Source organism: Thunnus maccoyii, chromosome 19 (assembly GCF_910596095.1).
Source record: "Thunnus maccoyii chromosome 19, fThuMac1.1, whole genome shotgun sequence".
Taxonomy (NCBI): Eukaryota; Metazoa; Chordata; class Actinopteri; order Scombriformes; family Scombridae; genus Thunnus; species Thunnus maccoyii.
This window is the reverse complement of record NC_056551.1, coordinates 461,255-469,932: the sequence shown is the minus strand read 5'-3', so window position 1 is coordinate 469,932 and position 8,678 is coordinate 461,255. Positions and strand designations below refer to the sequence as shown.

General features: G+C 40.2%; 1 protein-coding gene across 3 annotated transcripts in view; it reads left to right on the top strand.

The window, feature by feature from the left end:
- The first annotated feature begins 5,783 nt into the window (after window positions 1-5,783).
- The window catches only part of slc38a9 (solute carrier family 38 member 9), a 48,029-nt gene continuing 45,134 nt past the window's right edge, over window positions 5,784-8,678 (top strand). For 2 of the 3 annotated variants that reach the window (XR_006092595.1, XM_042395309.1), the window contains exon 1: window positions 5,784-6,133. The gene's annotated coding sequence lies outside the window, so the exon portion shown is untranslated. Of the gene's footprint in view, window positions 6,148-8,678 lie in introns of all 3 variants that reach the window. The other variant, XM_042395310.1, reaches the window with a different exon arrangement.

Below are 8,678 nucleotides of genomic sequence, written 5' to 3'. Positions count from 1 at the left end.
ACGTACTGGAACAGCGCTGCACAGAGACTCCCAAACGCTATATGCATTCATTCAGATATCAAATATTAAAAAATTTTTTTTGGCCTGGCGGGGGTTCTCGTTGTGTCATTATGGAGATACACAGATTCAGTAAACGTTCAGTATGGTCAATAAGCGTTTTGGTGTTTTTTAATTTGTTAGTCTGTCCCTCCCTCCGCAGGAAATAATGGATTACTCCTGGAAAGCTATTGATGTAGCACTTTTCTCCTTATGAAAATAACATGGTGATTATTCGACCAATGAGAATTTAGTCGGACGAGAGCATATCGACCAACTAATTGACCAGTCAACCAGCAGACTCCAGCCCTAGAAATCGGTCTGATAGATAAGACTTAAACCAGCTTAATGTAGTTCTTTTAATGCCAATTAAATGTTCCAGTCTCTGTAATAGGATGTTTTAAGACTATCTTGCCAGATTAAGCGAGATTCTTCCACTTTTGGTGGAGCGCCAAATCTTTTCAAATTTTCGCGATGTTTGCTTTAATTTGTGGGTCTGGGAGTTATACCATGGAGTTAACCTCTTATGTTTTATTATCTTCCTTTTTAAAGGGGTGATGGAGTCGAGTGTTATTCACAATGAGCCTGCGGCACTATCAACAAGATTATCAATTTGGGAGGGACAAAAATCCTCTGTAGTATTGAGATATGACATTGCATTCAGTACTGATGGAATTGCTTCCTTAAATTTAGCTACAGCACTATTAGATAGACATCTAGTGAAGACATTTTTGTCTAATGGCGTGTAATCCAGTAATAGGAATTCAAAAGTTATTAAGTAATGGTCTGATAAAATAGGATTTTGTGGAAAAATTGTTAAATGTTCAATTTCAATCCCATAAGTCAGAACAAGGTTGAGGGTGTGGTCAAGACAGTGAGTGGGTTTATTTACACACCGAGAGAATCCAATTTAATCTAATGAGATAAACACAGTGCCAAGACTATTATTATCGACGTTCACATGAATATTAAAATCACCTACTATAATTACTTTATCTGTACTAAGGACTAAGTTTCATAAAAAATCTGAGAATTCAGATAGGAATTCAGAGTATGGGCCAGGAGGACGATACACAATAACAAATATAACTGGCTGTAAAGTTTTCCAGGTTGGGTGAGCGAGACTAAGAACAAGGCTTTCGAATGAGTTATGATTAAATTTAGGTCTAGGGTTGATGATTAGGCTTGAGTTGAAAATGGCTGCAACTCCACCTCCTCAGCCAGTGTCTCAAGGAATGTGAGTATTAATATGACTGGGGGGAGTGGATTCTTTTAGGCTGACATATTCTTCATGACACAGCCAGGTTTCAGTAAGACAAAATAAATCAATATAATGATCTGAGATTAAATCGTTTACTAATACGGCTTTAGATGACAGAGATCTAACGTTCAAGAGTCCACATTTAATTCTCTTATTTTGTTGTACTATTGCGGTAGTGGTTTTAATTTTTGTTAGATTTTTGAATCCTCTTCTGTTTACTTTTGATTTAATTGATTTAAGTGGTCGGGGGACAGACAGTCTCTCTGTGGTTTTGGGTGGGTAACTGCTCTAATGGAAACGCAGAGAGGCGTGTAGGACTGCAGCTCTGCCTCCTGGTCTCAACTCTGGGTTGTCATGGTTTTGGTCTACTAATAGACTCAGCCATATTTCTAGATATTAAAGCAGCTCCATCTAAAGTGGGATGTATGCCGTCTCACCAGGTCTTCCCCAGAAAGTCTGCCAATTATCTATGAAGCCCACATCATTTGCTTGGACACCACCTCGACAGCCAGCAGTTGAATTGTGACATGCGGCTATACATGTCATCACTGGTCAGGTTTGGCAGGGGCCCAGAGAAAACTACGGAGTCCGACATTGTTTTTGCATATGTACACAGGGACTCAACATTAATTTTAGTGACCTTCGATTGGTGTAATCGAGAGTTGTTCCCACCGAGGTGAATAACAATTGTTCCATATTTACATTTATCTTTAGCCAGCAGTTTTAAATTTGATTTTATGTCGCCCGCTCTGGCCCCAGAGATACATTTAACTACGGCTGCTGGTGTCACTAACGTCACGTTTCTGACTATGGAGCTGCCAATAATCAGAGTTGGTTTGTCAGCAGGTGTGTCGCTGAGTGGGGAGAACCTGTTAGAAACATGAACTGATTGGTGGTGAACCATGGGCTTCTGCTTAGGGCTATACTTCCTCAGTCACCCAGCCACCCTGGCTTCCCAGCTGCTCGGGAACTACCGGGGGAGTAGGAACGACACTAGGTTGGCCCGCACCGGATACCGGAGGCTGGCTAACTGTATTAGCTACTGATTGGATTTCCATGGTGCGGAGCCGCGCTTCAAAATCACTAAGCCTCGCCTCCAACACTGCAAATAAACTACATTTATTACATGTACTGTTTTCACTAAAGGAGGCAGAAGAATAACTTTGACACACCGAGCAAGAGAGAGCAGGAGAGCGAGAGGGAGAGAGAGAAGCCATCGCTAACTTTTTCGCTAGGTGTAGCTGCTAAGCTATCTGCTGAGCTAAAGATAACTAACAACTGTGGGATTAGTGAGAAAACTTGGTAAAAGAAGGAAAGAGCTAAGAGTGCTTGAGCAGAACTAGCATACGTTTAAATATACAGCAGGTATTTATCCACAGTAGTGAGATATATGGATAAATTTATGGACCTTATTTATTTATTTATTTTACTTTCTTTTTATTTATTATTTTCTGTATATTATTTTATGCTTTATCATGTATCCTCAAGACGTTTAGCTATTGATAAATGTCTTCCTTTATCATAAAATGTTTGGTTGTTTCTTTGAGCTGCAGTGAACAGAAGTCATTGTTTGGGAGAAGAACCTACAATTGCGAGACTGATTCATTGATTAAATTGAACAAGGGTTAGTGCTCCCTCCTGGCACTAACAAATCCTAACCAAAAAGGAGGTGGTGCCCCCAATAATGAGGTAATTCATCAATAAAGTGTTATGTGAGATATAAATGGATAAAATAGACTTAAATGAAGATATTGACGAGACTGATAAAAAGTTGAAAATAACATTACTAGAAGCTGCTAAACAGTCAATTTCTAAAAGTAAGGGAAGAATGAAGAGAAAGGTGGTTCCCTGGTGGACGGATGAATGTGGTAAAGTAGTTAAAGAGGAATAGAGCTCTCAGGTTATTAAGAAGAACTCATAATGTGCAGAATGTAATTAGATATAAGCAAGCACAAGCAAAGGTTAGGGAAATTATACATAAAGCAAAAAGGCAAAGCTGGCAGATCAACACCTGTGGGAGAGGTTTGGGGCGTGATTAGGAGAATGAGAGGAATCAGGAGGGAATGGCAGTATCCAATACTGAAGGAGAAGGAGGAAGCAGCAGTGTCTGATGAAGAGAAGGCAGAGATGATAGTGAAGGCACTTACTCAAAACCATAGTTCTGATAATCTGACTGAGGAGGGTAAGAGAGGAAGGCAAGATCAGCTCATCCTTGAATTGTTGAGAGCAGGGACAATAATAACAGTGCAATGGATGCTCCATTTACATTGGAAGGAATGAAGAGAGCAATAGTAAGGCCCGGACTAACATCTCCTGGGAAGGATGAAATCTACTATGTAATGTTAAAACATTAAGGAGTTTTAGCATATGTGAAGCTTCTAGGTTTCTATAATATAGTATGGGATGTGTGAAAATTGCCAACTGGTTGGAAAGAGGCAGTGATTATTCCTATTGGGAAACCAGGGAAGGACCCATCAAATCCAATGAACTATAAGCCAATAGCACTTACATCACATGTAGGTAAGACAATGGAAAGAATGATTACAGAAAGATTAGGATTTTTTATGGAGAGAAGAGGAATTCTTTCACCTCATCAGAGTGGATTTAGCAGGGGTGGAGGGACTATGGATTCTGTTATGTGTCTGGAAACAGAGATTAAGAAAGCACAAGTTAATAAGGAATCTGTGGTGGCAGTTTTTTTGATGTAGACAAGGCATATGATATGGTTTGGAAGGAGGGGTTAGTGATCAAATTAAAAATGATGGGAATAGTGGGAAGAACATATAATTAGATTAAAGACTTTTTATTTGATAGATTTATTCAAGTAAGAATTGGGACAGCCTTATCAGGAAGATATATGGTAGATAATGCTACCCCTCAGGGCAGTATTATTAGCCCAGTACTCTTTTCCATTATGATAAATGATGTTTTTTCTCAAGTTCAGGGCGATATTGGATGGTCATTGTTTGATGATGATTTGTGGAAAAGAGGAAAGAATATTAACCATATTATAAATAAAATACAGGAGGCAGTTCACATGGTTGAAAAATGGTCATATTCATGGGGATTCAAGTTTTCAGTTGAAAACCAAGACATTAATATTCACTAGAAAAAGAGATGTTGAAACACAGATAAAAATATATGGGCAAAGGATAGAACAAGTGAAAGTCTTTAGATTTTTGAGAGTGTGGTTTGATGAAAGGTCAACCTGGAATGAACATATTCATAATGATCAGAATGGGGAGCAAGCAGATCTGCAATTAAAAATATTTATGTAGCACTGATTAAAACACAATTTAGATTATGGATGTATTGCTTATGGTTAAGCAGCAAAAACCTCATTAAAGAAGTTGGAGGTGGTGCAAGCTCAACCTTTGAGACTTTGTTGTGGTGCTTTCAAAACGACTCCTGTGCCTCAGGTTGAGATGGGTGAAATGCTGCTGTGCATTAGACACAAATAGTTAATGATGAAATACTGAGCAAATCTTCAAGGGCATTCCAAAGATCGACATCCAACAACAAAGGTACTTCTTCCATGTTGGGAGAGAGAAAGGGCCAAGAGGGAGTGTTTTGCATGGAGCAGTGAAACAGTTGCTAGAGACATGTCATTAAGTCAGAAAACATATATCCCTATTGTGCCATTGTCAGTAACGCCACCCTGGTTGTTCCCCTCAGTGTCCATTGATTTCTAGATTCTGGAAAAAGTGCAGGTACATAAAGGTTTTGGAAATATTGCAGTTTTGGTTGAAGATAGGTTAAAAACATTATATCAAACATTTATCCCAGTATACACAGATGGATCCAAGGATCCTAACACAGAGAGCACAGGCTTTGCTTGGAGTATACCAACCTTACAAGTTTCTGTTAAAAGATAAACATCAGATCATTTGTCAGTTTATACAGTCGAGATGATAGCAATTGCAACAGCATTACAGTAGATAGAAGAGTTGCAAATTAAAAAGGTTATTCTTTGTACAGATTCATGTCCTGCATTAATGTCATTGCAATCATTTACATCCCACAGTAACCGAAAAGAAGCACCAAAGAGGAGAACATCTTAACAAGGCTGAGGGTAGGACACACCAGATTAAATAAAACACTGCAATTAATAAACATTCCTCAGGATTGTGTGACCTATGTCAAAAAGAGGAATCAGTGGAGCATGTAATTTTGCACTGCAATAAGTATTCTCGACAGCGCGAATTATTAAAAAAAGAAATCAGGAAGCTTGGAGTGGAAGAATTGAGTCTGAAAAGTGTATTCGCCATTGGGTAAGGGAGTCTATTCCACTACTTGAAAGAAACTGGATTGATCAAAAGAATTTAGTGTTAGGTAGAAGAATAGTTGTTTTTTTTTTTTTTTTTTACTTTTCTCTGATTTTGTTTATGGGGTTAAATAACTCTCACACTCCAACATAGTAGGTGGCGGTAATGCGCCTTTACGCTGGTTGCCACCCGCCATAAAACGGAAAGAAGAAGAAGAAGAAGAAGAAGAAGCAGAAGCAGAAGAAGAATAAGAATAATAATAATAAGAGGAAGAAGTGGGATTGGGCCTAGTACTATGTGTCTGTCATCAGGGGAAGTATACGGTCACGTCTGTACCATCGTACATTCAGTAACAGTTAGTTGTTATTTAGACAGCGTCTTCTGTACGTTTATTTGTGAGCATTATGGTAGCTCTCCACGTCGGTGGTAAGGACCAGTAACTTAGTGAAGCATCAGGCGCTCTGTGTTGACGTCTGGTTTTTAGTCACGTTAGTCCAACTTGCTGGTTGCTGACACAGCAAACCTGAGATGAGCTGAAGACATAGGAAGAGGCACTTCACCGCAGACATTGGTAGGAATTTAAAAGTATGCTCTAACATTAATTATGTTGAAATGACGGGACCGAATTCTCTAACGTAAGCCGTAACATTAGATGGCGTGTCATTTAGTCTGGGTTTGTGTAGTTTGTGTGCTTGTGTGTTTTCACATGAATTAGTCAGGTAACCTAGCTATGGTAAATTTGGGGACAAACAAAGCAGGAAGTCGCCATTCAGTAAGAATACATATAGCCACCCAAATCTCTGTTGCAGACTCAGCACTTTGTATTTATTCATAAACTCCGCTTTACGACACAGCCCCCGTTTCACGTGAATGTTCTCTGTAAATTTCCTTTCATCGCCCTTAAATGCGGTGTCAAAAATGATGGTGGTGTTGAGTTAGCAGCTCAGTCTTAGTAATTTGGACTGGCATGTATGACAAACGTATTTATTAGAGGATGAGTTTCTTTTGTACAGGGCGTTATTTTTATGTCACGTGCCGCCTGATTTGGCGTCTGTGGTTATCTGATGCAGGAGTCGTAGGTGCCAGGTTGTGTCAATTAGGCTACTGTGCTTGGTTGTAAAGAAGGTGAAGGGAGAGTCTGTAATATCTGTATATGAATCTACCAGATGTCACTACAGCCAGCAAATAATGTTGATTCTAACATGATAATTGTATTAAAAGCAAAGAGAGTGCATTGAGTGGTAAAATAAGTATATTATAAGTATATTAATATTCTTCATAGCTCTCCACTATAATGACATGTTCCTCCTAACTGAAGTAGGCAGCACGCGATCAGCCCATTTTGTGTGGAAAAAGAATCAAATGACGTGTTAAACGACCACCGTTGTGATTCCATTTATGAGTACACCCCTCAGGTCAAATGACTCTGCAGTAGTCATGGGTATTTATGGTATTTATCGGCTCCAGTTCCAGTTTGGCTGTGAAAACATGACACCCTGGGGAAATTTTCGCCCCTTTTCCAGCGCAGTGCTATAACGCGCGTTGAAGTTGGCGCGTAAACAGTCAGGAACATTATTTATTATTTTTTACAGTCAACGGGAACAATGTGCAACAAATTCTGTCAGTCTCAGTTCAGGCAGTGCTTGAACATCGTTCAGTCCGCGTTGAGTTTGAAAGAGAGACTGAAGTGAAGTATATTAAATATAACCACCATAACATTGTCACTGGCTTCCATGCTGCTTTCTACTGTTTACTAACATTGTTTTCTGACGCGTTTGTGATGTCGAACGTGACACACCAGAAAAAAAAGAGAGGCAAACGTGTATACTGGCAATGGGCCTATCAATTGCCTATTTTTACTGGGTTTACCACGTTTAGAAAATTTGCAAGTTCTCGAGGATATTCTAATCAGGGATTGGATCTGGCAGGCATGATACTAAGAGTTAATGAAAAGAGTTACACATGCACACTGATGCCAAACCATACATTGTTTTCATTGGATCATTGTTAGGTCAAAAGGTTTCAATATGATTACCAAACCTAGACCAAAGCAGGTGGTGCGGCGAAAATGTTAATCCTCCCATTCATTTGAATGGGATAGTGCGTTGAGGCTGCAGGGGTTTTGGCTGCAGTAGTGCTGCCCTGGCCTACGGCGATAAAATTGATCCAGAGACAACACAGCATGCTGTTAAGCCATATTTCCATAAAAATCATGAAGTTGCAGTCCATAATCCTTTTATGAGTGGTGATCTGTAGTCGCAGTTCATCCATGTTGTTCACCAGGGACCGTCCACTGGCGAGGAAAATGCTGGGTAGAGATAGCCATAACTTATCTGTAAGCGCTCCTCTTTTCCTCTGTTTGTTTATGATCTCTCCCAACCTGCGGGACCGGGCTGATAGTCGCTGGTGTGATAGTATTAGGTGTTACTGGTGAATGGGGCCATTTTTGGTCAATGGTAGTGCTCAAGGAGTTATTTCAGGAGGAGCGCCAGGCTTTAACCAAATTTGACATTGCGGCCAAACCGTGTAATTACAACATCACATGATGCACACTGGCCCAAAAAGACTTTTTCCCATAGACTTACACTGTGAAGGAGATGTCTGTAAATCAGCAGATATGTTTTTTTGAGCGTCATAACCCTGGTGAAATGACTTGTCTCACTATCAGAATTAGATCCATTTGGTCCAATAACATTTCAAAAGCCTAGAAGAGCCGCATGATTGAATTGTTTCATCCCCATTCAAGTTAGCTGGAGGGCTAAACCGGAAGTAGCCAACTCAGCCAGCGAAAGTCACAAGTGCGCTTGCTTTATGGGCCGCACAGATGCGGAAGCAATGCGGAAGGTGAATTTTTCTCGCTTCATGCACCACTGAGCAACTTTCATAGGAATGAACAGGGCCTCGCCTCTGACACTGTATCCAGTTCTCTTAATACATCCATGGGATATATCTATGTCTCGCTGCTCATGAGGCACTACTTCAGGAGCTGTGACTGTGTAGCGGCCCTCTCTGCCTCTCTGTCCAGTTTCACCCTTGCTGTCTTGGGCTGTGTTGTGGATGTTACTCTGGTGCCTTCACTGTCATTACAGACATACTCCTGCACCTGCGATTCCAGC